This window comes from Lepisosteus platostomus, chromosome 9, assembly GCF_059453375.1.
Source record: "Lepisosteus platostomus isolate fLepPlt1 chromosome 9, fLepPlt1.hap1, whole genome shotgun sequence".
Classification (NCBI taxonomy): domain Eukaryota; kingdom Metazoa; phylum Chordata; class Actinopteri; order Semionotiformes; family Lepisosteidae; genus Lepisosteus; species Lepisosteus platostomus.
Genome location: NC_142619.1, coordinates 21,745 through 44,862, shown reverse-complemented (window position 1 = coordinate 44,862; position 23,118 = coordinate 21,745). Strand labels below are relative to the sequence as shown.

Genomic DNA, 23,118 nt, shown 5'->3' with positions numbered 1-23,118 from the left:
CATAAGCGTCTGCAATTTAATTTTCAGCAGAGTGTATTTGATGAAAAATGTAATCAAACAAAAACTGATTTGCAGCTCACAGTGCAACTCTTAAAACACTCTTCACACTTTAAAAGCGTCAGAATCGGGGAGAAGCTCACAGGTGTACTTAAAACTTATACACATGTAGCCTGTCAACTATATTGAATTAACAGGATCTCTGGAGTATCAGCATGTCATGCGATTGAGTTTATCTGGGAGAAGGATCTGGCTGAACAGCGGAATAGGGTCTGGAAAGATGTACTGTACACAGTGTCTATTTCTGTACATCATCAACTTAAGCAATTTAATTTTCTGCACAGAGTGCATTTGATGTGCGGGAAACCGTCTAATGCAGCCATCTGTAACAGACTTGGGCTTGTGTTGGAAAGAGGGGAGCTGTCTGTTTTTCATGTAGGATTTGGAAATGCTCCCGGTTAGTGCAATATCGGTTTATGGTATTAAAAACTTTCAAGTTTAAATGCAGTGGTCACCTCTTAGGATCCCAAGAGCTTTTGATCTCTTTAACTAGTTTCCAGGAAATTCAAGAAAAGATAATTACCTGAATTTGTGCAAAAAGTGGAAAAATATAAGGAAGAAGGAATATGGGATAAATTAAACTTTAACATCCACTTAGTGATTCATTGTCTCGTGCACTCCCAGTGCAGAAGTGAAGCCTCTGGAACCTCAAATTTTGGACAATCACTTCAATTTTTTTAAATCAGTTTCTGCATAGTCCAAATCTAGCAATTATAATTTGGACCTTATTAACAACAGTAATTTCTTTAGCCAGTCCTAGTGCTCATTAAGAGATTTGTCTTATGGTTGAGTAGGCAGTGAGGATCATGATAGCTCACTCAATACTCTTCTTCCACTGTTCATTCTGGTTTACTTGTGAGTCTGTTGGTTGAGACCTGCTAATTTTATTGGATGGTTTACATTGACGTAAGAATGAAATGTGCCTGCACTAAAGGAGCCCTGGGGTCCTAGAGGATGAAGGCTGCCTCCCAACGTAGATTGGAAACTCAGGCAAGAGAACCAGCAGAAAATAGGCCAGAGCTCCAGGGCAAAGGCCAGGAACCACAGTGCAGACTGGAGTGCAGGTTTGGAACTGGGAGCTGTAGTGCAGAGTGAAGGCCTGGAGAAAGAGCAAACTGGAACAGGAGATGCAGTGTAGAGTGATATTGCCAAGTTAAAATTGAACCCAGGCTTGAATACGTGAGGAACTCTGTTGTACCTTAATTTTTACAGTCATCCACTTTTGTATATTTTGTTTGCTTTTTACATAAGCTATCGCACATAATATTTTTAATTAAGCTTTAATGCAAACACACTCTTTAATTGTATGTTGAAAAAATTAACAATATGTATAAATACATTACTTCTCTCTGAAAAAAGGTAACCTACTTACATCTAGCATTTTCAAATTTCATGGTGCAAAACATACCGCTATCAGAAAACAACTTAAACTTGATAGGTTAGTCTAGTCATGAACATTCTGAGCAAAACCATTTCTCCTGTATTTTAAGGAAGGTTGTGTGGGACTGGGCAAAAGAGAACAGTGGAAGAAGGTACATTTTAATATGTAAATGGAGTTGAGTATTTTTTCCCCAACTGCTTTCTCATACTTTTTTGTACTCTGAAGACAAACATTTGAGGTAAAGCAGTTGCCACATTGTCAACGATTGGTTGAGCTCTGTGGGCTTTGCCCTAGCTTTTGAAATCACTTCCACAAAAAAAATCACTTTTCTTCCGCCCAATAGGTACAGGAGATCTAAATTAAACTGCAGTAGTTAAACTGGGTCTCAATTCCTCCTTACTGATGTCAGCCTTCATTAAGGTGCACATGTGAAGCTGCTACAGATCCAGAAGACAATATTGATCTTGGCCACCTTGTGGATTTTGTAAAGAGTAGTGAGATTCTGCTAAGGTCAGACTGGAAAGGCAATGGAAAAGCTTCATTTCTAAAACAGTCAGTTAACTATATAAATAAAACAAACATTTAACCAATGATAGTTACCATTTTAAAGGACTGATGGCTTGTTTCACCATAGGCAGACAGTTAAACTCCAGATTATATCCTGGAAAGACATGGGTGTGAACTTCTACTTGTGACACTTAATCTCATCTGGCACTGCCACCACATGCTGGTTGTAGTTGCAGGTAGTAGGTATGTATTACTAGTACCACAGCAGCTAAAAAATCATGTTTTAAACTAGTAAGTGCTTGAGGAGGAAGCTGTCCACATTTTTTGGTTGTAAAGGAACAAGAAAGAGTTAATTGCAAAGTGAACAATAGATTGGTTTCCACTGCTGAGCCTTAAAACCGGAAGATAATTTTAATATTGCCTATAGAGCACTATTCCAGTAGGAATGTGTCCAGCGTTCACCTCCACTTCCCCCCCAGTTTAATTGCAGTACTGAGCCCTTGGATTAACACTTGCAGTGTTACATGTTGCACTCAAGTAAGATGGTAAGATTTATAACTTTTATAAACCTAGAATAGTACACTTGCCTATGGGAAAAAAAGACAATAGTAACAGATTAAAAAACGACACCATTGATGAATCAATCACTTAAAATGCCATTATAGTTCAAAACTTGGCATAAACTAGTATGTGTTGTAAACACTATTACACAGTTATAACCTGTGCAGTTGAATCTGTGATTCAGGGAAACTAGTACATTTACTCACCTTTTCCATGCTCTACACGAGATGCAAGTGTTACTAAAGAACAGTGTGCACCAGGAAGAAAGCTCTGCATCACGTTTTGCAAAAATGACAGAAGCACTGAAGATGAACCACCTCCCAGGGTTTGATGCTGTACATGAGGTAAGGAAAAGGGATACTATTGATAGGCCATTTGAAGTTTAGTAGTCAAAGCCATAGTCTATCCTTCTCAAGGGTAGAGCTACACAGCTTTTGTGTAATCACATAAGCATATTACCCAGCCCTTTATTGAAAGAACCTAAGGCGTCTGCCTCCGTGATGTGGCTAAGCACTGTTTGGGACTCCCACAATGGCAGGAGTACAGCACCTCCTGTTCTCAGGATCACACTTCACAGGGGTCCACGGGTCCTCCTTCCCAAACCCTGGTTCATTCCAGCTGGGAAATGAAGGACAAGGACAGCAGCTCTGGTTAACACTGCTCATTAGGTGCCAATTCTTTAAAAAAACATGGAAAACCTGAAGAGTAAGTTTGTCGGGCCAAGACGGGGTATCTATGCTCTATAGCAGTAGTTCCAAGTCTTGGTGACCTGCACACCTTTGGGACTTTATTTAACTTACAATATATTACTTTAAATCTCCAACATGAGTAAGAGCAGGGAACAAACCACAGTCAATGAAGGGTTTGATTGTGTAACTAAGGGCTGAGCTGAAACAAGGTCACCAGGAACAGGATTGGGAACCAATTCTCTAGAGTTAAGAGCCACTGGAATTGTTTCCCAAGATTCAGGAAAAGTTATTTTCAATAAACTGGGAAACCCTCACTTTGGTGGGCAGGTGGAAAGTGTCATAGCTTAACAGAAGGATTCCACATGAAGGAAAATGGACACTGCTACAGTGTACCTACCCAGCTCACAGTATCCTGACCTTTCCATCAGGAACAGGCACTCCAGTCAGTTTACTAGAACCAGCCAAGTGAACGAATCTAAGAGCCCCCACTCATTAAAAAAGTCAACTAGAGAAAAACAGCACTTGACAAAGAGGCTTGTCCCAAAAACAGCCAGATGTCACCACTTTATAAATGCTGAATGAACACAGGAGCAGTGACTTTTTACACCTTAAGCTGGGCTGGCACCTCCACAAGAAACCTGAGTAAAACCAGTTTTCCAAGCAACAAAAAAAGCCAAAATCAATTGGAAACAAAAAGAAGGCTTCACAGTTGAAATGTGTTTTCTTTCTTCTCTTTTCAGCATGGAATATGCATATTACTTGTTCCTTTGCAGACTGCCCATGCTGATGCAGGTACCCACCTACAATATCAATAGTCCACCAGAAATGGCTTCATGCAGCTCAGCTGCTTTCTACCAGGTAATCAAGAAAAGTATACTAGTTATATTTTACCTATGAAATATAATTATACTATTATAGGAATGCAAACTAAATGGTCATAATCAAGTGTTTGATAAAACAACCTTGTAAACACTCATTTAAATCAATATTTAGCAACAATACAAACACTTGCTGCTCCAGTCCAGGAGTGGTAGTCCCCTTTAACCCCAGAAAGTGAAAAACCAACTAGTTCAGCCCTGTAAACTTAAAGCAAATCTCAAGAACATATTCTACCCCCCAGAGCAGCCTGTACTCACCCCTGTTCTGAACCACTGAATGGAAACAGGAGCAAAGGGAGTAATCTGTTTTATACCCTGAGCAGGGCTGGCACCTCCCCCTTGGAATGTAGCAAAAACAGAGGAGCAAAGCATCCACAGGTGACAGTCGTAGTGGCTGTGAAACAGGTTTAACCCACAGTTAAAAGGGGTGTTCCTTAATGTCTTTTTATAGGACCATACATGTGAATAAGGATTTAATTGTGTATATAACAAATAAACTGAACTGAATAAAAAAACAGCCTTGTAAACACACACATATGTAGGAGAGATGAGTTTCTAGTCATCTGCAGATATAAATGTGAAATTTAAGAGCCCAACCATTACTTATTGTACTCCCACCCTGTTCATTTGTCATATAAATTAACTTTTTTAATTAATGTTTTTTTTTCCTCAGGAGTGTAGGAGTGTTATTTTTTTCTGTGTGATTAGTGATGGTTTTGACCAAATAAAATTTTATGTTAAGTTAATATCAAGGTTGCAGTTATGTTTTGTTACACAACCAAACATGTTGTGTTTATATATGTGATATACAGTGTGGATATATATACACTTTGAACATTTGAAATTATATTAAGGACATTTTAAGGATCTTGAATAATTTGCAGTTTGGCTTCAAGTCACTTTTCACCATTTATGAGTGAAATTTGAAGGGATAAAAAGGTGGTTTAATCACTAAGAAACTGCAACTAATTGAATAACAGGAGCAGGGTGCTATTTAACAAGTGTTCTTGGTAGTCATTTGGAAATTAATTTGGCTTTGGGATGAGAGATCAATAGGTTAGCTGGCTAATGCTTGTTTGGTCGTTGGAAGCAGGTGTGTGTTGTATTAGGAGCGGTGGGGGTTTGGTAGTGGCCCTTTGAGGAGCCGTTGGGATTGGCCCCTGGTGAATTAGCTACAGCCGTGAGGTCATCATGAGGCTTATAACAAGGCAGCCCAGGCGGGTGGGTGTCTGGCTCTCTTTGTCTCTTACTACAGCAGGTTAAAGAGAGGCTTTATGTTATTAGAGTGGTGGTTGTTAGTTTTTAATGTCATTATTATATAAGGTAAATTATTTTGCTATGCTTTTTTTAACCAGTTGTTGAAGAATTGTAAAGCTTTTGCAAAGATGTGTTTTTAAAAACTTTAAGAAGTGTCAATACTTGAGAGTATGGAGTGAAGTTAAGATTAGTGTGAAGTCTCTATTTGCTTTTGGTTTAGACAATTTTTAGTTTTCCCCAACACTTATACATTTTGTTTTAGTGTATGAAACTCTTGTTGGTAAATACTGTGATCTCTTCTCTAGAGCTCAAACCGGCAACAGGAAAGGCTTTATATCCTGACTTGACAGTTTCACTGGGACATCAGGGAAGACCCTTCTCTGTCCAACATGCTGGTGTTCCAGTCTCTGCTGGACTATAGAAAACTGGAGATGCAGGTCAGTGCGGGGTGAGCTCTTAAGGCTGGGAGAAGTCTGTATGGCACTTGTTCTGGTCCCCTCTCTGTGGCAGTGGGGTGGCCATCAGTGTTTTGCTGCCCTTGTCTCCTTCAGGTGCTGTTCTGAGAGGCAGATGGTGATAATGAGCACATTCACTTGAGAGAGGATGCTGGTGGAGTTTCCAGATGAGATTTTGTTGGAACGGTGTGTGGAAACTGCACAGACCAGCTTTTTATAAGGCTGTTCAGCAGTGGTTCTGATTGTCTGTGAGTTAAACTACACTGCAGTACTCGGAGCTTCTCAATCCCTGGCCATCTCAATGCACAGTATGGAGACATCGCTTGGAGAATTGTTCAGAGGAAGCTCACTGGCTGGCTAAAAGGATACCCACTGTGTGACCTGTTGATGCCCACCTGTGGATATTGAAGTCTTGTGGTTTTAACAGTGGAAGGTGAAGAGGTGCTGCAAGCAATCCTTGAATATTCTGGATGCCCATGAATTTTGAGCAGTTGTAAAGGTAGTGTCTAGGAGGAGGTGAGTTTCACTCTTGTATCCTGTTTTTTTAATTTATTTTTACCCTTAAGAATTGGCTTAGTGTTAGTTTTGGAAGACTTCTGGTGATTTTTCTATCATGTTTGAGTGTTGGTTTAATTTGAGGTGTAGGTTTTCTTATCTTCTGGGTGCTGTACTATATACTGACATGTATAGTACTAAACTGGTACTGGGAGTAAAAATTCTTACTGTTTCAAAGTGAAGAGGATCAAATTTAAATCTCTACTTCAGGTTCTGCTGTTGGAAGGGTTGACCAGGCCTTTGCTCCCAGAGGGATGACCTTTATTTGCCAGGAATGTGCAGATGTGGCACACTGTAGACTGGGTGCTTTCTCTTCAGTGAAGATCTGCTTGAGGAGTTCTTAGTTACTAAACCAAGACAACAGCTGTTAGGGGACCCTGTCAGAGCTGCTCAGTGAGTTCTCTACCACCCAGGAGTAGAGACCGGGGTGACTGTGTGTGGGGCAGCTCTGGGCTTGACATTGCTTGATCCTCCTTCAAAGGTAGGAGTGGCTTTCTGTTCTGACTGCCACTCTGCACACCAGCCTTGGGGTGGCTGTTTCTAGGAGCACCTGAGCCACCTGGCTGGTTGAGCTATAACTGACTGTTCCAGGCAGGAGGGGTCCCTGATTTTACAGCCTTTGTTTAGTTGTAGTTGCTGGGGTTCTTTGTTTTCTAACTTAAATGAAGTGGTAAATTAGGAATGGAAGTCCAATACTGAAAGTGTTGTGCAAGCACAGGGAAAGATCTGGCTAAATTATTTTGCTAAGGGTACCAGTGAAAAATAGAGATTCACAGTATGTGAGACTTATTTCATGGGTGCACACATGTAAATAAATCTAACATTGACTGAAATTCTGAACTGAATTAAATTAAAAAATGGGGAAACCTATGCTCCAGTCTAGTGTAAGGTGGACTTCCTGATTTAGCCCAGTGAGGCTGTATTTTTCCCCATTATCTGCACTAAAAGCCATGCTGTCAGAGGTTTAGTGCAGAAAGGGGAGGTATGAGTTTCTAGGTGATTGAAGTGGTATGTATTCTCTTGTGAGAAGGGAGAGAGAGCAGTATGGAAACTTACTTGTGCTGGAGGACTTCATTGTTTGTTCTCCTGTTTAAACTGGTTTTATACTGCATATTTTTCCCTTGGCTCCTGTGTATTGACCTGTGACCATACAAGATACTATGGTAGTAAACTATTTCTATTTTTACACCTCTTGGAACACTTGAATGACTTGATTAGGGAATGTTAAGCTTAGTTTACCAATGGCTTGTTCTGCATATGTACAAGCTGTAATCTCCCTAATGGTATAGAGCATGCTGTAGCTGGAAGGCTGAAATCAACTTTAAGTGTTAAAACTCAAACCGTTCCCCTCTTATGGAACTCCAGTCAAGGCTGCTGCTGTTGGTACTGAAGATGGTTAGTGTGTTTGGTTTTGTACTGCTGTGGAACCTAATTATTTTTTTGGAGGTGGGGGGGGGGGACTTTCTGCTCTTTTTGTAGTAAATGCAAACTTACTGCACCTCTTTCGTTGTGTGTTGAGGCATTTTCTTAAAGCATTGTCCACCACTATTTGTTTGGGTATACAACTTTGAAATGTCTGTCAATTCTCTGTACTGTAAACTTGTTACTGTTTTTATGTAGAAGTACTGGTAGTTTTATTTAGGTGTGCATTAGATGTACTTGTATGTACCCTATGTCCAGATGGGGAAAAATATCTTCCATTAACTATTTTTCCCCTTTACTTTAGGAATGTTAGTCTTCTGTAAATTGACCTAAAGATCTGAGTATTTGTGTGGCACGGGGAAGCAAGTTGAAGAATTCTAATCTCTTGCCTCAGAAGCTTGCAAGCTAATGTCAAGGAAGAGAAGCAAGGGCATCTATGTCCTGGGTGAGCAGGACAAGGATTTGTTTTTTTTTCTTTCAGCCAGTAAGGATCCAGCATTGAGGGTTAGGATCCGTGATCCATCAGGATTGGGGTGGAGTCGAGTTGGATGCACTGAATTTGATTCATTGTTTTTTGTTGTTGTTGTTTGGTGCTACATGTTTGTTCTAGTGAGCTGTTGACAACCATTAATGGATATTGCAAAAGGATCCAGTTTCCCTGGACGTCTGCCGTGTCAAAGGAAGAATGTTGAGGAAGCGGAAGGCTGTGTCTATTTCAACTATTGCCTGAATCCCTGACCTTGGCTGCTCTGTGATGGGCAGTTTGCAGAAAATAGTGGTCAGTAATCAAGTCAGCCAGAGTCTTTAATGCTGATCCAATTATTGCTCTTAACTCAAGTGCACTCTTGTGGCCAAGGTAAAGGTGAGTTTGAAGGTATGTAGAGGGGAGGTGTAGGTCAAGATCTTTTAGTGTGGATTGTTAATTGATTTTAGTACAATGATCAGTGTTCCCCAATCCCTGGCAAGATTAATCCACAGTGTGGAGAAACAAGATTGGTGAATCCTGTTCAGAGGGAGCTCACTGGCTGGCTAAAAGGATACCAGCTTTGTGACCTGTTGTCCATTTGTGAGTATGGAAGTCCTGTGCTTTGAACAGTGGGGAAAGTGAAGAGGTGTAAGCTGTCCTCAAGTTTCCTGGATGCCCATGGATCTTGGAGGAGATGGAAGGGTAGTGTCTAGAAAGACACTGTGCCTGGAGACAAGGTGGGTTTCACTCACCCAACCCCCCCTCTTGGATATCTTCTGGTGGCAAATGACATGGTTTTTAATGTGTTAAACCTTTTTGGCTTTCTTTCTGGGTTTGTTCCCTGCTTGGTTGAAGCTCTCCTACACCGTCATGCACTGAACTGGCTGCCATTCTGACTCAAAGACTGAATTACTGCATTGTGTGGGATTTTATTTCATGGGTGCACACATGTAAGTAAATCACATTGGATACACTGCAGTACAACCGTGACTTGGCACACTGCAGACTCCTTACTGGTTGAGGCTCTGAGGAGATGGCATGTCAGCCAGGTTCTCTTGATGGGTGTCGGCACAGGAACTGCTCTCTTCAAGGTAGAGGAACTGCACTGGATCTTTTCCTTGTGGAAAGAGCCCTGGACTGGGGGGTTTTCTCTGCTCTCTACATTGTTTCCCTGTTAGCTTGTCCTGGGCAGGTGCTATACTGAACATTTTGCAAGTTCAGCACGATCCTGGATTTGGGGTTGAGCTTCCTTAGTATTTCTGAAAAGTGCTGAGGACTTGGACTAAATCCTTCTCTCCATTTCAGGATCTCTGCTGTCAGAAGGGATGAGCAGGCCTTGGGTCCAGAAGGACTTAGTGTGACAACATGCAGGGGTGTCAGTTGTACTTATCTGTGATGGAGTCTAAGAGTGGAATCTGTTACTCTGTACCCATATAGTGGTAGGAGATGTGAGCTTAAGGCGAATGGACACCTCCTGCTTGAATCTTTTGGTTTTACATGCATTGTATCAGTTTAAAACTGGTTTGAATCAATGGGTAGTGCTGTGCTTGCTCCAGATAAGGAATTTTTCAGACTTAAGACCTCTGCCTTAAAGTCTCTTGCTCAGCAGTTTCCATGCTAGTTCCTGGGACCATAAAGTGCTGCATGTAATTAAGTCATATGGAAAGAATTGTCTGTATTGGTTAATATTTCTGCTTTACTTCAAGTATGTTTCAGATATCATACCTTTCTCTAGTCTTCCCAAGCTGAACACATGGTTAAGTAATTTTGTTCCTCCAGTCTTGTCTTATTTTAAATAAAGGTTAATTTCCTTTTTAGTTTGAGATAACTAATGGATTAATAGTGGTGGGAAAGTTCTCTATGGTTGATTGTAGTCCATTAATTATCCAAATCTCATCTGAATTATAGATGAGGTGGTAAGTGCTAGTTTAGTCATTGGAAGCAGTTGTGTTGATTTGGAAACAGTGGAGGTGGGACACTGAGCACAGGTTGGGATTGGCTCCTGTTAATCGCCCTGAGGAGTTTTATAAGGCAGCCCTGGAGCCAGTGTGTTCCCAGCTGCAGCAGGTGAAGACGCTCCTGTGATTTGTGGTTTTTTACTTTTAAAATGTTAGTATTACTGTGGTAGGTAAGAGTAATAGCTTCTTTTGAGGTTTTAATTTTTCTAGATTTTTTTTTTTTTGCAAGCCAGTGTAATCAGATTTACTGTAGCCCTGAGCTTTATTGGATGAAAATTGTTTTAGTGATCATTGATCCTTTTATGTGGTGAATTAACTAATTGTATGGATAAAGCTGAGCTGATGCATCTGCTCAATTTTTTTTTATTGGCTTAAATTGTTAGGACTCACAGACTGTAAACCAATCATCCCACTGCCTGAAATTCCTGACCCTAACCTATAACCTGCACCTTCAATGCTGACCTGATCATTGATCCTAACCCAATCAGTGCACCCATGTGGCCAAGGTAAAGGTGAGTTGCAAGTCAAACTTTTTGTGCATTTGGTCAGCAGTGATGTGCTTCCCGGTCCCTGGCCAGCTGTATGCACAGTGTGGAGTGACAGGCCTGGAGAATCCTGTTTCGAGGAAGCTCACTGGCTGGCCGAAAAGATGCTAGCTGCGTGACCTGTTGATGCCCTACCGTGAGTATAAAGTGCAGAACTTTAAAACGGGAGAGCGAAGACATGCTGCAAGCCCATGTATCTTGGAGCAGTTGCACTACCCAGAGCAGAGGTGAGTTTCACTCTTCTCCTGTCTTCCCTAATCCAAACCAAATTTGATGCTCTAACCATTTAGTATTGGTGAGTGAGCTTCTCTTTCGGATATCTTTCATGTTGCTTAGTCCAAATTGATCAAACAACCCCCTCACTTGTAAGAATTTTACAATGGAGGAAAAGGTACTTTTGGTGTAGGCTTAGTGTTAAACTCTTGAACCTCATTGCAACATGCTATCCACTTGGAAATGAGGTGTAATTTTGGATTTGTCTTGTCTCTTTTGGGTGATGTTTGCTCCTTGATTGGGTGAGGCACTGACGTGCACTTGACTGGCTGTCATTATGGCTCTCAAAGACTAAATTAGTGCTTTGTATGTGATTTATTTCATGGGTGCACACATGCAAATAAATCACTTTGCTTCAATTGTGACCTGATGAATCGGACTCCTTACTGGTTACAACTCTGAGGAGACAGCATGTCAGCCAGGTTCTCTTGATGGGTGTTTGCACAGGAACTGCACTTGCTCCCCATTGGCACGACAGTGGACTGGGAGGTTTCCTTTTTCTGCAGGGTGTTGTCCTGTTGGTTTGACTTGGACCCTGTTGGTAGTGAAAATGCGGACTTGACTGTTTCCAAGAAAGGAAGAGGACTTGGGTTAAATCCTTCTCTCCATTTCAAGCTCTCTGCTGCCAGTAGGGATGAGAAGGCTTGTGCTCCTGAGGGAAGACCTTTCATCACCAGGAGTGGAGCGCAGATGGGGCCGGTCTATTTCTATGAAGGTCTACTGGAGGAGTGGGGAGCTTGTTCCAAGTCTGAATGTCATTGATAACATCAGAGGATTCAGGTTTGACTACAATGTGTACACTAGCTACATGGGGAACATTTTCATTGGGTACAGTACATACACCTGGGTACTCTGGGTTCACGTACAATTGTGTAGACTGTTGTATGGGGTATATTTATGTGTACTGGGCAGATGGCTTTTGGCATGGGACATAGTGTTGTATGACAAACTCTTGGCTACTTCTAGTTTGTACTTGAAGTTGAAAGACCCTGTAATTAGGGTCAGAGATGCAGGACAATCTGAAAGCCAAGCATTCTTTAGTTTACTGCATGGAAAATTGAATATTTTGAGAATCTTTGATTTTGCAACTAATTTTAACTGTAGCAATCCGTTGGGCATCTTCAGTATTCAAGCCAGTGTTGTGATGCAAGATAGTGATGTTGAAATACTTTTTTTACACTGTGTATTCCAATGAGCAGGTGACAGCTGTCAGACTGAGAACGGGGGAGTAGGAAGCATTACTGCTGGTGAACTTGGGCTGCGCCGAGTGAACAATGTGAGCTGAAGGTAAGCAAAGGAGAGATTCAGGTCAGTGTGAGGAGAGCTTTTAAAGTTGGGAGCAGCCTACACAGCACAACCTGGTCCCCTCTGTGTGGAGGATGGGAGTGGTTAGTTCTGTTTCTTTTACAGTTGGTGCACGTGGCAGTGGTTGAAGACCAGATGCTCCTAGTCTCAAGAGAAGTGTCTTGGTCTCTGGAATGTTTCTGTGATTTAGGGTGGAATGCTGTGATTTGTGCTCCCCAGTCCCTGTCCACCTGAATGCAAAGAGTGCTGATGGACGCTTCCATTGAATAGTATTGGCCGTCCGAAAGGATATCGGGAGTGTTCTGTGAGTATTAAACACGAGGGAAGGTTGTGCAGAACATTGTCTAATCATTGGTGAGTTTTGGCATTTTGCACCTTGTGACTGGTTCTGTAGACTTTCCCAAATCAAAGATGACTGAAATATCAAACTATATTGTTTGATTAAAAGCATCTTTATATGGAGTCAGGTGTGAGTGTCTTGCTAGCAAATTCCAAATGTAATGCCTTTTTACTTTTGTACTAGGCTTAGTTTTGGGATTCACTGGGCAAGTTTAGCTTCCTGTTGAACTGTGGGTTTCTTTATTGTAGGCTTTTGTTTTGATGTTTCTTGCTTAAGCAGTTGTAGCACCAGCAGCCTCCTCCTCTTGGAGACTCCTTGGTGATGTTTTCAAACAGTGAAATACCATGTCTGAGACCCAGTCAGATCAGTGAGTTCCTTACCACTCAAGAGTAGATTGGGGAGGTTGTGTGGGGCAGCTGTGGGCTTGACACCACTTGAGCAGCTTTCTTTTCCGACTGGTGCTCTACACATCAGCCTTTTGATGGTTGTTCCCAGGAGCAGCTGAGCCACCTGGCTGATTGAGCCAAAGTTGACTTTGTTCCAGGTAAGAGGGGACTCTGATGTAGCCTGGAGCTGCTGGGGTTCTTTGTTTTTTTTAGCCTTAATGATAGTGTCACTGTAGCATAAGTACTGGTTAATCAGGGGACGGAAGTCAAATACTGAAAGTGTTGTGCAAGCACTGGGGAGGATTTGGCAAAATTGTTTATGGTATGACTGGGAAATTAGAGAATTGTCAGTATGTAAGATTTATTTCATGGGTGCACACATGTAACTAAATCTTACATTGAAATTTTAGAAGTGAATTAAGTAAATTAAAGGGGGAACTAAGAGTATGGTGTCTTCCTGATTACCCAGTGAGACTATTCTGTGAATGTCCAGCACAGTCCTGTCAGAGGTTTAGTGCACAAAGGGGAGTGAGTTTCCAGCTGATTAGAAGTGGTTGTGTATTGTGCCTTGTGAGGGAGAGAGCTACATGAAGACTGTTGGACTTTCTTATACTGGATGTGTACTTTAACCATGAGCACAAACCTGTTATTGGTGTAAAACTGGCTGTGAAACTTGGTTAAGTGGTTCTGCTGATCTTCTAGAAAGCTTTTTTTAAAGGTGTTTCTAGTCATTGAGGAATATGAGGCTTAGTTTGACCATGGGTTAATTGGTATGTGTTCAAAGTATTCTCTCCATGATGGTCAAGTGTGTGATGCAGCTCAAAGACCTCAATCCACGTGGTGCCCTATCAATCAGTTTCGAGTACTATGTACTCTTGTTTCAATTGTTTAATTTGTTTAAGCTCTAAAGCCTTTTCACCTTGGTTAAGGCTGTAGCGGTTTGGTACTGAAGATGGATAGTGTTTTGATCTCATACTGCTGTGGATCCTTGCTGTTTTTGAATTTTTGTTACTTTTGCAAAATCAGAAGTGGCTCATCTCAAATTGAGTTTAAGGCAAAAATTCTGCTGCACTAGGTATGCATTTTTAGGGTCTCTTTAAAAATTGAATTTCAATTACTATTTTATTTGGATATGCAGCTTTGCATAATCAGTTCTGTTTTTCGGTAGTGGTGGTTGGATTTTAATGATGGGTAAGTTGTGCTTGAATGTGCAGCACATCTACGTGGTGAACTACTTTAAATGGATTTGGTAACAATCATGTATCTTGGTTATAAGGCTCAGTTGGTTAAGCTAGAGGTTTTTAATTTGAGTGTCTCAAATTTTCTACTTTTTTGCTTTTGCAACCGATTTGACTAGTTTTCATTTCTGGTTTCAGCCAGTATCCAAGCTAATCTCAAGGAAGTGAAGCAACAGCATCTAAGTCCAGGGTGAGAACTGTCCTGGAGTATTGCAACAAGATCCAGAACTGTCAATGTTAGTGGTGTCTGTGTCCATGATGCCATGCTGCATGATGGTCCAGCTCAGAAGAGAGGAGGCTAGCTTTGTCCTGAGTAAGGTGAGGTGATCCACCTGCTTCAAGTTCTCATCTACAGAAAGTCCCGAGCCTCTGAATAAGGTAGAAAGAGTGGTGGGTAAACCAATCATCCTACTGCCTGATGACGTGCTTGGGCTGTAACCCTCATCTTCGGTGTGGATATGTTATTTGCTCTCACTCTAATCGGTGCACTCTTGAGGCCTAGGTATAGGTGGGTTTGAAGGTAAGTAGAGGAGGTGCAAGTGTAGCTGTTTTTCCTGAGATGGGTCAGCAGTGATGCAGATCTGTGCATTTGATTATAGTTCAATCAGTGCTCTGCAGTTCCTGGCCAGCTGAATGCACAGTGCAGTGACAGCCTTGGAGGACCCTGCTCAGAGGAAGCTCACTGGATACCAGCTGTGTGACTGGTTGATGCCCATTGGTAAGCAATGAAGTCTGTGGTTTGAACAGTAGAAAGTGAAGAGGTGCTGCAAGCAGTCCTTGAAATTCCTGGATGCACATGGATCTTGGAGCAGGTGCAAGGGTGGTGTAATAGAGGACATGTCCCTGGAGCAGAGGTGAGTTTCACTCTTTTCCGGTCTAACCTTATCCATTTCAAACTTGATGCTATATAACCTTTTAGTATTTGCTTGTTAGAACTGTTTACTGAAGCTGAAAAGTTTCTTCTGGAGTAGGCTACATGTTAAGCTCTTGGATCTCTTCTGGTGTATAACGTCACGCTTTAACATGCTGAACTGTTTCTAGAGGTGAACCTTTTTTGGGCTTTCTTCTGGGTAATTTTTCCTCCCTGTTTGGTTGAGGCATTTGTATACTAATGTGCACTTGACTGGCTCTGTAAGGCAATTACTGCTTTGCATCGGATTTATTTCATGGGTGCACACATGTAAATTGGTTTTGATGCACAGCAGTACAATAGTGAGTTGGCACACCAACAGCCTCCTCCGTAGACTCCTTGCTGGTTACAGCATATCAGCCAGGTACTCGCGATGTGTTGGCACAGGAACTGCTCTCCTCACAGGGGAGGAACTGCACTGGATCCCTTCCCTGTGGCAAGAGCCCTTGACTGGGGGTTTTCTCTTCACTCTCTGCAGGGTGTTTTTCCTGTTTTATCTTGGACAGATGCTGCACCATAAACATTTTGGACGTTTAGTACAAAACTGGAGCTGGGAGTAATTGTTCTTACTGTTTCTAAGTGCAGAGGATCATAACAATCTGTCTACTAGGTTATCTGCTGCCAGAAGGGTTGACCAGGCTTTTGCTCCCAGATGGATGACCTCTCATCACCAGAAGTGGAGTAAACTGAGTAATCTAATTATCCCACTGCCTGATTAGTTTACTCCTAACCCATCTTGCATTTTTAGTATAATCATGTTCTGCTTAATTGGTTATCCTTATCTTTTTGGCTTCGATGTAAATGACTGTGGGGGGGGGGGGGTCTGATTTTTTTTTTCTTTTTTTTTCCCACAGGATGCAGTTTTCCCATAGCTGTCTTGGTGGAGAGCAAGGAGTGCTACTGCTTGGGAAGTGGACTTGGACTCCTCTCCATGAACAAGGGGAGTTGTAAGTAGAGGGGAGATGCAGGTCAGTGTGAGGGGCACTTTTAAAACTGCATCTGCATGGTGGTAGTGTGGAGGAGGAAAATGGACAGTCCTGTTTTGTCCTTGCAGTTGGTGCACTGAGAGGCAGCTGTCAGATGAGGACTGTCACTGGAAAAAGGATGCTTTTGAAGTTTTCAGCTCCTGGTCTCAAGAGAAGAGTGTTGGTATCTTGGTCAGTTATGTTCACAGAACCGCCTCTCTCAATGAGGCTAGACCACAGTGGTGCTGAGTGGTATGATTGACTCTGGAATATTGTTTGTGATTTAGAGTGGAATGCCCCAGTCCCCAGTGCTCCCCAGTCCCTGCCCACCTGAATGCAGACAGTGCTGATGACGTCTTGTTTGGAGATGAGCTTCCATGGAACAGACTTGGCTGTCTGAATGGATATTGGGAGTGTGACCTGTGAGTATTGAAGTCCTGTAGGTTGAACACTAGAAAGCAAGGAGGGGTTTTAAGCTGCCCTTGGTGAATCTGCTGGGCACCTGTGGATGTTGGAACACATGCAAAGGTACAGTAGTCATGCAGGACACTGTCCCTACTGCAGCGGTGAGTTGTGGGCTTTTGCATCTTGTCTTTGATTTGGGAAAGTGTAGAGTTCAAGTTTCATTATACTTATATACAGGTATATGGTATAACAAAATGCTATTTGGCTAGCTCTTGGATGTTAAGCAATACAAAACAATACTTTTGTATAAGAAAATAGGCAATGTGCAAGATCATACTTCAATTATGTGAAATAAAGGATAAAACATTTTATGGAGAGTGAGCTTCTTGGCAAGTGAGGTAGATTTCAATGTGTGCGTTTTAGATTTGATTGAGGGTTCAGCTCATGGGTGAGAGGCTGGAAGTTTAATAGTTGTGTAGTGCGTGGGTAAAAACTGTCTGGGCCCAAATACTCCGGTACTGGTTTCCAGATGGTAGAGGCTCAAGCAGTCTTCTTGCTAGGGTGTGTGGGGTCTTTGCTTAGAGCTTTCCTCAAGCACTCTCCATCATAAATGACTTGGATGGGAGAGTAACCCCAGTGATGGACTGGGCAGTTTTCACCACCCGCTGTAGGGCTTTGTGGTCCGCAATACTGCAGTTGCCATACTACACTGATGCAACCTGTGTGCTTTCTGTAGTGCATCTGTAAAAGTTGGTGAGAATCTGGGGACATATCTTAGCCGCCTTCAACCGTCTTGGGGAAATTCAGGCTGTGTTGCACTTTCTTAATCAGACGGGTGGACGATGGATTAAGCACACACCCCGGGGGACTTCTGTGTTCAGTGGTGCTGGAGGTGCGGTTTCCAAGCTTGACAGCTGGAGGTCTGCCTGTCGAAAAGTCCCAAATCCCATTGCAGAGGGTGGTGTCGTGACCCAGTGCATTGGGTTTCTTGACTAGTTTCTGGAATGATGGTATTAAAAGCTGAGCTGAAGTAGATGAATAGTAATCCTGTGTGTTTTTTTTTATATCCAGATGTGGATAAAAAGTGTTGCTGGCTTCAAAATGAGCATAAAAGGCATTGAGCTCATTAGGCAGGGAGGCATCATGGACAGATGGTCTGCCTTTTTGTAGTCTGTGAGGGCCTGTATACCTTGCCACATGCGCCTTGGGTCAATAGTGCTGAAGTGTTACTCCAGTTCCTGTTTGAGTGTGATTTTTGCATGTTTAATACCTTTCTTTAGATTGATACTGGCTGACTTCAGTTCTGATTTATTTCCCGATTGAATGTTGCAGACCTCTGTTCATCCATGGTTTCTGTTTAGGAAATGCTCTTATTACCTTTGTCACATAGCCAGCACATGTCTTGATGTAGCTAGTGACTGATGTATATTCCTGTATGTTGATGCATACTGTGTGGATGCCTCTTTTAAAAACACCTCAGTCGGTGCCTTCAAAACAGTCCTGCAGGAGTGATTCAGCTCCTTCAGGCCACACTTTCACTGTCCTGACTGCTGGTTTCACTCACCTGTGCAGCTGTCTGTGTGTGGGGAGGAGAAATGGTGATTGTGGTCTGTTTCCACACTGGGGGAGGGGTATGGCCTTGTAAGCATTCTGAATGTTGGTGTAAACGTGGTCCAGAGTGTTTTCTCCTCTCGTTGGGAAGGAGACTTGCCGATTGGTATTTCAGGAGAATGGGGTTGAGTTTGTAAGACTAGTCACCCAAAATGATAAAGGTTGTCGGGATGTGCAGGTTCTTTGCCATTAGTCGGGGGTGGATGTAGATGGCAGTCATAAACGGTCTGAACAGTAAACTGCTACATCTGTTTTCGTGCAATATGCCAGGGACTTGTGCAATACAACTTTGTGTACTGTTTTGGTTTATTCTTTGTATGTTCTGGACTGTGAGTAACTCTACTTAGTGCACTTCTCACTGTACTGATTGTATTGTATCATTCATTACAATGCTGTTCACTTTAGCTGCTGTTGAACTGCAATTTCCCTCATGGGATCAAAATATCGACCTATAATAAGTTTTAAATTCCCTCAGCAGATAAAAGGGGTGTTATTTGATCATTAGAAATTCCAGAGTGGGTGAGCAGTGTTTCATGATGGAAGATGTTGCACCATGTGTTAATAAAAATGCAAACTCCCCCACCTCTGGATTTACCAGACTCTGTAGTTCTGTCCATGTTGAAGGCAGAAAACCCATCTAGGTGTATTGCTGAGTCTGTAATACTATGTTAGCTAAGTTTTGGTGAAAACATGAGTCAAGAGTTGTAACTGAAATTGAGAACTAGAGCTTGATTACTAAGGCTCCTGCCTCCTTTAGAACTAGGAAACGAGTCTTGCTAGCTTATACAAAATGTTTAAATGTCTTTTCAGTTTGAGGCTTAGTTTTGTGATTTCTGGTGGGCAATTTTAAGCATCCTTAAGCTTAATCCACACGATTAGTAGAGCTGTTGGTCTATTTCTTGGAAATGCTTGTCGGTCTTGGTTAAGCAGTGTCTCCCTTCACTGGCTATCTTTCTGGCTCTGAAAGCCTGAATTTATTTCATGGGTGCACTTTGAAGTAAATCTCTTTAGATGCACTGCAGCACAAGAATGACTTGGCACACCAGCAGACTCCTGGCTGGTTACAGCTCTGAGGAGATGGCATGTCAGCCAGGTTCTCTTGATGGGTGTTGGCACAGGAACGGCACTTGAACCCTCCCCTGTGGACTGGGAGGTTTCCTCTTTGCTCTCTTCAGGGTGTTTTTGTTTGTTTTCTCTTGAACAAGGTTTGCTGTGAAAATGTTGAAAGTGGAAATGCTGGCTTGACTGTTTCTAAAAGGTGCAGAGGATCAAGTCTAAATCTGCACCTGAGTTACTTACAGATGTGGTATGCTTTAGACTAGGATTGCAGCTGGGGTTCATTGTAAGGATTAAGATGCCTAAAACCAAAAGTTTAGCACTGAAAGTAATGCTGTCCGTTTTAGTGCAGAAAGGGGAGGGATGAGTTTCCAGCTGTCTGGAAGTGGATGTGTGCTGTGCTTTGTGAAAAGGGGGAGCTGCAATAATATTTATGCTTTTGTTAGAGGACTTTCTTCTTGTGGATGTTTACTTTTTTAAAACAATACTAACTGCTACATTAAGTTTTATTGTTCTGTGTATAAGTGTAGTACTGATGTATACTATACAAAATGGTGCATGGTTTTGCCCAGAGTATCTTGTACAGCAGGTCATATAAAGGAGATGTGGCTGTAAAAGTGTCAACTTGTGCAAAGTGGTTGTCAAACCTGAACTTTGAGGAGTTTCTATTCATTGGGGAATGCAAGACTTGGTTTGATCTGTATGTGTGCAGGCTGTAATCACCCTGATGGTAGAATGCATGAAGTGGCCGGAAGGTTTAAATCCATTGGTTGTGACCCATCACTAGGTTTTGAGTGCTGCTGGTGTGCTTTTGAGTTTGTTCTGAATGTTTAAGCTTTAAAACCCTTTCAGTCCAGGATGCAGCCGTTTAGTACTGAACATGGTCAGTGTTTTGGTCTCATATTCCTGTGGATCTCAAGATTATTGGGGTGCCCTGAATTTTTCTTTATGTAAAACCAAAAATTTTAATTTGGTTTTTAAGTCACATTTCTACAGCCCTAGGTACACATTTTAGTGTGCTTAAAAACGACTGAATATCAACCACTATTTAATTGGGTGTAAAACTTTTTGAGATTTTGACTTGTATGAAATCTGTACTGCCTTTTAATAGAAGATGGTTTTATTTAAAATGAGTTTTATTTCCATGTTTGGTCTACATGAATAAAAATGTTAATGGACTTGGTCATTCCTTTTTACCTTGGTTATACAATAATGGAATCTAAGCTTGATGGTTTTAGATAAAGGTCTTTCTCTATTTATTGCTTGTGTAACTGGTTTGAACAGTTAATTTTCATAGCCAGTCACCAATCTGTTAATGTCATGGAAGTAAAGTATGAGCCTTTTATATGCTGGGTGAGACTTTTAGATTCTTTTGGATGCCTATGGATCTTGGAGCTGTTGCAAAGGAAGTCTAGGAGGACCTTGTTCCTGGAGCGATTGGTGAGTTTCACTTTCCAATAACTCATTTCTCTAATCAAGTCTAAATCAAATATAAACACTTAATTTTGTCCTTGCTTGTAAGACATTTTTTAAAAAGCTCCTTTTGGTTTGGTTAAGCTCTTGTTTATCTTCTGGCAGAGCACATTATGCTTTAATGTGCTAAACATCTAGAGTCATAGTGGTGTAGTTTTTCTTTGACTTTCTTCTGGGTAATTTTTCCTCCCTGCTTGGTTGAGGTATTTGTATACTAATGTGCACTTGACTGGCTGTCATTCTGGCTCTGAAAGATGGAATCAGTGCTTTTGTATGTGATTTTATTTCATGGGTGCACACATGTAAATAAATCACTTAAATACCGAGCAGTACAATGGTGACTTGGCACACCAGCTGCTCCCTTCAGTGATTTCTTGCTGGTTACAGCTCTGTGGAGACCACATGTCAGCCAGGTTCTCTTGATGGGTGCTTGGCACAGGACCTGCTCTTCTCCCAGGGGAGGAACTGCACTGGATCCTGTGCCAAGAACCCTTGACTAGGGGGTTTTTCTTGGCTCTCTGCTGGGTGTTTTCTTGTTGGTTTGTCCTGGACAGGTGCTGCACTGTTCATGTTGGGAGTGGAAATGCTGGCTTGACTGTTTCTAAGAAGTGCAGAGGACTTGGTCTAAATCCTTCTCTCCATTTCAGGCTCTGTGCTACCAGACGAGATGAGCAGGATTGTGCTTCAGAGGGAGGATCTTTAATGACCAAATGTGCAGCACAGATGGGGTTGGGCTCTGGGATGTTTGTGAAGATCTGCCAGAGGAGTGGGGTGCAAGTTAAAAGCAGCATCAGAGGATCGAGACGGGTGAGTTTCTTCCCCCTCCTAGGAGGCGTGATGGAGCATTTTGGGTATACTCTGGGTGTATGTTGGTTTGAGGTACATTTGTGCACTGCATATTGTTATAAAGTCCAGTGAGTTTATTGGTTAGACAGCTGTTGGCATGGGAGTTGTGTAGTACATTTAGGATACTTTTCTTATGGTTTTTGCTCTCTTAATGGACATGAAAGATACTGTTATCAGAGAAATGTAAGAGAATATGAAACCCTTGCATTTTTAATGATTTGATTTTGTAACCTACATTAACTGCTTCAATTTCTTGTCTTTTGTGTCAAGCTGAAGACCTAGGCGGACAAGCAAATGGATCTATGTCCTTGGTAAGCAGGCAAGGAAAAAATGGGTTGAGGGAAGGGATAAGTTGGTAACTCCGTTTTGGGATGGAATTTGTGAACTTGTGTGCAGATGTTGAAATGCTTTAATGCAGATATTGGAGATGGACTTTTCCCCTGTGGTAGGAGCCCTGTACTGTGGATTTTTGCTTTTTCTGGGTGGTTTTCTGTTGGGTTTGTTCTGGAATTGTGTAGCACTGAACACTGATCATTGAGGTCAAAATGGGTGTTGGGGGTGGGAATGTAGACTGGACTATTTCTGACTAGTGCAGAGGACTGTCTAGTTTTTTTTTTCTTTAGGTTCTCTGCTGTCCGGGGGGCTGACCAGGCCTTTGCTGCTGAGAGAGGACCTTTTAACAGGATGGGAGCCCAGATGCAGCGGACTGAGATCTGTCTGCGAAGATTTGCCAGAAGACTCGTGGGCCCGTTTTTGATTTCAGAAGACAACGGCCACAGAGGAGCATTGAAAATGCTGTACAAGTTCCTAATGACAAGCGAAGAATGAGGGGGAGGCCTTTTGTAGGGTGGAAAGAGGTTCAGGTGGTACATGAAGCTATAAATGAATCTCTGCATGCTGGTCTTGTAATGGCTGTTTGGCTCTTGGATTGTAACTTTAGCACCTGAGCCACCTGGCAAGGAGGAGACAAAGTGACTTCCGGTGTGGGAATGGAGAAAGTATATTTTGTTACTTGGTAACCATTTTTTTAAATTATGGGCCATTTGAAAAGCAGAGTTTGAGAGTCTAAGGTCAAGCAATGATTTATTTGCATGGGTGCACACATGTACATAAATCTTGCATTGGCTTTAGAGTAAAACTGAATTGAGCCCCTAAAGTAGAAATGAATAAAAGGAGTAGTTATGCCATCCACTCGTTTGGGGGAAAAGAGGCATTGGTTTAGCTGAGAGTTGCTCTTTTTTCATACCTGCACAGAAAGCACTTTTGTCATGGGGGGGATTGTGTTCTGTTTTGTGGATTTGTAAGTACTTTGCTAGACAATGTTCTCCTGTTTTGAATGTATTTTTGTTTGTATGGCATCATAATAAAACTTACTAAATGTACCAAATCTGTTCTTGTGTTTCTTGCATGTTGATTGTGGCTGTACAAGGTGCTGTTTATTATATTGAATACACACTGGCACTGGATCTGCTTTTCCCTGCATTGCTGTGCCATGACATTTTACACCCTAAATGAGTTTTTGGTTTCAGTTTTTTACTACTCGGGATTTAGGTTACACTCTGCGTACATTTGGTGTAGG

At 42.0% G+C, this 23,118-nt stretch overlaps 2 long non-coding RNA genes across 4 annotated transcripts in view; one reads left to right on the top strand and one right to left on the bottom strand.

The window, feature by feature from the left end:
* The window catches only part of LOC148654187 (uncharacterized), a 29,105-nt gene extending 6,190 nt beyond the window's left edge, over window positions 1-22,915 (top strand). Inside the window, exons 3-15 of one of the 2 annotated variants that reach the window (XR_015941412.1) lie at window positions 3,936-4,053; window positions 5,636-5,767; window positions 5,882-6,301; window positions 8,067-10,867; window positions 11,620-11,784; window positions 12,204-12,613; window positions 13,145-13,193; window positions 14,412-15,873; window positions 16,038-16,134; window positions 16,238-16,340; window positions 16,436-21,500; window positions 21,810-21,850; window positions 22,163-22,915. This is a non-coding gene — a long non-coding RNA (uncharacterized LOC148654187). Of the gene's footprint in view, window positions 1-3,935; window positions 4,054-5,293; window positions 5,397-5,635; window positions 5,768-5,881; window positions 6,302-8,066; window positions 10,868-11,619; window positions 11,785-12,203; window positions 12,614-13,144; window positions 13,194-14,411; window positions 16,341-16,435; window positions 21,501-21,809; window positions 21,851-22,162 lie in introns of those variants that run through there. The other variant, XR_015941411.1, reaches the window with a different exon arrangement.
* On the bottom strand, window positions 883-4,450 carry LOC148654188 (uncharacterized). 2 transcript variants are annotated; one of them, XR_015941413.1, is made up of 5 exons: window positions 4,332-4,445; window positions 3,996-4,046; window positions 2,713-2,839; window positions 2,039-2,099; window positions 883-1,172 (listed from the first exon to the last, which is right to left on the bottom strand). It is a non-coding gene; the product is annotated as an uncharacterized LOC148654188 (long non-coding RNA). The 2 variants fall into 2 exon arrangements; XR_015941414.1 differs by lacking the exon at window positions 2,039-2,099 and having other exon boundaries at window positions 4,332-4,450.
* Window positions 22,916-23,118: the final 203 nt, after the last annotated feature.